Source organism: Lutjanus erythropterus, chromosome 3, assembly GCF_056507025.1.
Source record: "Lutjanus erythropterus isolate fLutEry1 chromosome 3, fLutEry1.hap2, whole genome shotgun sequence".
Taxonomy (NCBI): Eukaryota; Metazoa; Chordata; class Actinopteri; order Lutjaniformes; family Lutjanidae; genus Lutjanus; species Lutjanus erythropterus.
In genome coordinates, this window is record NC_139319.1 from 49,337,709 (window position 1) to 49,343,225 (window position 5,517).

At 38.6% G+C, this 5,517-nt stretch overlaps 1 long non-coding RNA gene across 2 annotated transcripts; it reads left to right on the top strand.

Moving 5' to 3' along the window:
* Positions 1-237: 237 nt before the first annotated feature.
* Positions 238-5,026, top strand: LOC146330977 (uncharacterized). 2 transcript variants are annotated; one of them, XR_014769786.1, is made up of 3 exons: positions 238-631; positions 4,692-4,776; positions 4,905-5,026. It is a non-coding gene; the product is annotated as an uncharacterized LOC146330977 (long non-coding RNA). The 2 variants fall into 2 exon arrangements; XR_014769787.1 differs by lacking the exon at positions 238-631 and adding an exon at positions 4,489-4,547.
* The last annotated feature ends 491 nt before the right edge of the window (positions 5,027-5,517 follow it).

Below are 5,517 nucleotides of genomic sequence, written 5' to 3' on the forward strand. Positions count from 1 at the left end.
GAAGTTGCAGAAGTTAGTCCTAATGTCATGCTTTGTTGAAGTTGCATAAGTTAGTCTAATGCCATGTTAAGGTCGGGAGGCTTAAACTGCATTTTCTCACAAAATGATGATATACTATTTGTTGGTAAACAAAAAAGCCAAGTGCCTTTAAAACAATTTTAATAGCTTTTAAAGGGATCATTCAGCTTATTTGAAGTGGGGTTATATGAGGACCTTATCTATAGTCAGTGTATTAAGTACAGTGAATTTGAGACAGCACACCCCCAATTGGGACAAGCAGAGAGGAGCACCATTAGGGAAGCTAGCAGTGTATTACTGTGGACAAGGTCAGTAACAAAACATATTTTAGCCACCTGAACAAGGTCCACCTAGAAAATAATTATTTTCCATTGTAAATGGCCCACTGGTAATCCAGAGTTTTACTTATGTCAAGATTAACTAACTGAGATTTTTCACTAAACCTAGAATACACCCCTGGTCTTAGCACAGTGCATGAGGAGATGGAGTCCAGCAATCCGCCACTGCTGTCCTCACCGCTAACCTAAAGCATCCATGTACCTGGGAGTGGGAGTCGGCACACCAAGAGGCCACTGCTTCACCATTATTTGACCTGGAGCACGACCTGGACCTGGTGGGTAACTATGTTTGTTTTCTTTGATTCTTTGAATGCTGCCAATAACTTATAGTTATACTTATGGACACAGTAAATTTTGACCACGTACATCATTGGTTAATGTCATCTCTCTCTTCCACTGATCTATAAACATGAAATAATTAACATACATAACTTACAGCATCTTGATTTTTTTTTTTTATTATTTTCATTTGCAGAGGTAAACATGTAAATGAGTGTTGATCTGTGTTTGTGCACTTGTTCTTAACAGGAAACAAACATGTTCCAGAGATGGAGAGACAAAACTCACAGGAACACACCACTACTATCTGCTCTATAAATCGACCTGTGCCAGGTAAATAAGAACAGCCTTCTCCCATGCATGATATGTGTCTCTTTTTTATTGTGTATTAGTGGTATATAAGCATGTAATGTACACTGTCTGTATTGTGCTTTTTTATATCCGAGGGACAGGAACAGGTAGTGCAGCTATATGTCTTGACTCTGAAAACTGCTGATTTCCAGACATGGCGCTAAAGTCTCCTCTCCTCTCCTCTCCTCTCCTCTCCTCTCCTCTCCTCTCCTCTCCTCTCCTCTCCTCTCCTCATCGACACCAACCAGATGCACTTATAAAATTAAACAACCGTATAAGGAGGCCTATACGTAAAACGGGAGAGTCTGTGTTTCTCTGTGAGAAACTTTGAGATCTTCTCACAGCAGAGTGAACAGGTCTTTGTGTGAAACACTGCAGAGTGTAACATCATGCTGTTTACAGACAGTCTGCTGTCATTAGTTTGACAGAGAGACAGAGAGGGTCGTGTCTAGAAGGGAACCCTAGACCTACGAAAGATCGTGCAAGTTTGATTATTTTAGTAGAAATAACGAACACAAATCTTGCGAGAATTGTGCAAATAAAGAGTTAGAGCTTCTAGACACGACCGAAAAAGGTGCGCAGCTCCAAAAATAGAAAATCATATCGTGGTGTTGATGTTTTTAATGTGGCGGGCTGCCATAAATAAAACACTATTCACTGAAACACTGATCACTGACCTGCTGTGATGGAAAAAAATACTCAGATTCTTTACTTAGGTATTTTTACATTGTGGTATTAGTGTGAATACAATTTAAAAATTTTGCATGTTATTGTTTCCTGTATCATCCTGTATTGTATCATAACAGTCATTGTTTTTTAAATTCTTAAGCAACAGACAGTCAAATGTTGTACATAATTCAAACATTATTATATCATAAAGGTAGCTATTGAGTGTTCATTATTGCACTAAATTAATGTTATACTGCTTTATAAAAACATTAGTGTGTGTGTTTCTGTTGTTTCAGAATGGCTCGACCAAATAAGCAGTTTGTAGCAGAAGCAGAATTCAAACATTGTGATATTATAAAGGCAGCTATTGAGTGTGGGGTCAGCTTTCTAACAAACATTCAAATATTCTACATAATTCAAATATTATATTTACATGGCAGGTATTCAGTGTTGCGTCAGGTTTTTAAGTAATATTCAAATATTCTACATAATTCAAAAATTATATTTTCGAGGCAGCTATCAGTGTGGCATCAGCTTTTTAACAAAAATCCAAATATTCCACGTAATTCAAACTTTATTATATTTTAAAGGTAGCTATTCAGTGTGGTGTCAGCCTTTCTAACTAATATTCAAATATTATACATAATTCAAACCTTCTTATATCATTCACGCAGCTGTTCAGTGTGGCGTCAGGCATATTGTTGCAGCAAGCCAATGCAGCATTGCAGCTTGGCTTCAGCTTGTTGCATTCACAGCGGTAATTTCTTTAGAAATTGCTTTTCTAGTATCTCTAGTATCCTATTTAACTCGACCCTAAATTCCTTCAGGGGTCCATCCTCTTTTGTAAGAATGAGCAGTTTTTGAAGCAGTGTGACCTTCTGACCGTTCCTGAGAGTTGGTAGTTAAGGTTTGTTTCATTACTTGAGGTGTATTTCACCGTCAATATTGTTATTATTTTTATTATTGTTAATAGTGATTTTGAAGACAGTTTTGCTCTAATTTTTGGTTCTGAATGCCTTCCTTTCGATATTATTTGGGTTTATTACATTGACACCAGGCCTTTTCTCTGTATTTCAGAATGGTCTGGTGTAAGTGAAGACCTGAGCCGGTGCAAGCTGCGTCCCCCAGCAAGGTGAAAGGACTGCCACAAAGGAGGTGAAACAGCACAATAGCCGAAGTTATAAAGACATTTTTTCTTTATTCTGTGAGCCATATGGCTCCAAAATTCAACTTCTCTGGACTATTTTCATCTTTTGTGACTCTCTTTTAGAAAATAATTATGATATTTTATTTTACTATTGCTTTAGAGGCTTTGCAGAGGCTGTAAACTGACTCTCCATGTGCTGCTGAATTGTTTGACCGTTCACTTGATAGGCCGTGCAGAGACTCTTTTTGTCCAGCAGATGGAGCCAAGCTATCAGTAACCAGTTATTTGACTTTTGCTCTTTCTCATCAAACAGCTACCCTGACACAGTAGGACGTGGTTTTTTTTTTTTGGTTTTTTTTCCCTTCTTTTATAAATTTTATTTAATACTGAAGGTTTTTTTCAATTAGGACTTAGTCTCCATTATTTATTTATTTATTTATTTTACATTTATTCTATTTTTTTTAATAATAATTTCTTTTCTTTGCATTAAATTTTAGGGATTTATTTGTTTTTTTAAGAGGATACAGTTTTTTTCTTCCATAACCCCCCATAAAGGTTTTATTGTGTGTGTGATTTTGGATCGTTATCCTGACCTCTTCTCAATTTGATATCTTCTAGATATTATCACCTCACCTGAGATATAGGTGTGCTGAATAATTATTGGTGCATACAGCACTGGATAAGAAGAGGTCAGGTGACGATCCATGGCTGCTCAACCATTTACTTTTTATTTTTAACGGAGCCTCAGGAAAGGGCCATCCAATTAGAGATTTAATCTCACCGCAGGTCACAAATGTCGTGTATGCCAGTGTTCCCCAACCCTGGTTCTCAGGGCCCACTGTTTAGGTCGGGAGGCTTAAACTGCATTTTCTCACAAAACATGTTGATATACTATTTGTTGGTAAACAAAAAAGCCAAGTGCCTTTAAAACAATTTTAATAGCTTTTAAAGGGATCATTCAGTTTATTTGAAGTGGGGTTATGTGAGGACCTTATCTATAGTCAGTGTATTAAGTACAGTGAATTTGAGACAGCACACCCCCAATTGGGACAAGCAGAGAGGAGCACCATTAGGGAAGATAGCAGTGTACTACTGTGGACAAGGTCAGTAACAAAACATATTTTAGCCACCTGAACAAGGTCCACCTAGAAAATAAATAGTTTCCATTGTAAATGACCCACTCGTAATCCAGAGTTTTACTTATGTCAAGATTAACTAACTGAGATTTTTCACTAAACCTAGAATACACCCCTGGTCTTAGCACAGTGCATGAGGAGATGGAATCCAGCAACCCGCCACTGCTGTCCTCACCGCTAACCTAAAGCATCCATGTACCTGGGAGTGGGAGTCGGCACACCAAGAGGCCACTGCTTCACCATTTTTTGACCTGGAGCATGACCTGGACCTGGTGGGTAACTATGTTTGTTTTCTTTGATTCTTTGAATGCTGCCAATAACTTATAGTAATACTTATGGATACAGTAAATTCTGACCACGTACATCATTAGTTAATGTCATCTCTCTCTTCCACTGATCTATAAACATGAAATAATTAACATACATAACTTACAACATCTTGAATTTTTTTTATTATTATTTTCATTTGCAGAGGTAAACATGTAAATGAGTGTTGATCTGTGTTTGTGCACTTGTTCTTAACAGGAAACAAACATGTTCCAGAGATGGAGAGACAAAACTCACAGGATCACACCACTACTATCTGCTCTATAAATCGACCTGTGCCAGGTAAATAAGAACAGCCTCCTCCCATGCATGATGTGTCTCTTTTTTATTGTGTATTAGTGGTATATAAGCATGTAATGTACACTGTCTGTATTGTGATTTTTTATATGCATCAATGGTGTAACATTTTTCTCTTCCTCTCACAAGGCTCTGACAAGATGTGAAGTTGGACACATGTCAATGAAGCAACAAGCAACATCAGCAGTCATCTTGAGCTGGAGTCAAACATGCTGTAAGTCAACTTTACAGTTCATAGATTGTGCATACCATTAGTATGAGCAATAGTTATAATGTGAAAACATTTAAAGGTTCAGTCACTGCTCCTTCTGTTTTGCTCTGACACTCATGAACAACAAACAGAAATCAAGGAGGGCTCCAGCAACATTTGACCGTGCTTTGCACAGCTAAGCCACACTGAGAGGCTACGACGAATACACCTGACAACTGCCTGACCTGTACCTCGTATGCGACTGTGTTTTTCTTTCAGTCATAAACACTGTAGTGTTACAGCATGACTCTGCAAACTGTTGATTTCCAGACAACAAATAACTGTGGGTTGTTTGTGTTGGCCGTCTACATCATCAGTCTTATAGTGTCCTCTCCTCTCGTCACATAACCAGAGCCACATGGACCGAGGGACAGGAACAGATAGTGTCTTGACCAAATGTGAAGTAGGACACATGTCAACGAAGCAGTGCGGTACTGACAGCAACACTTGAGTGTGCTTTGCACAGCTAAGCCACACTGAGAGGCTACGACAAATATACCTGACCTGTACCTGGTATGTGACTGTGTTTTTCTGTCAGTCATGAACACTATAGTGTTACACCATGACTCTGAAAACTGCTGATTTCCAGACATGGCGCTAAAGTCTCCTCTCCTCTCCTCTCCTCTCCTCTCCTCTCCTCTCCTCTCCTCTCCTCTCCTCTCAGGGACAGGAAAAGGCAGTGCAGCTATGTGCTTTTTACTCAAC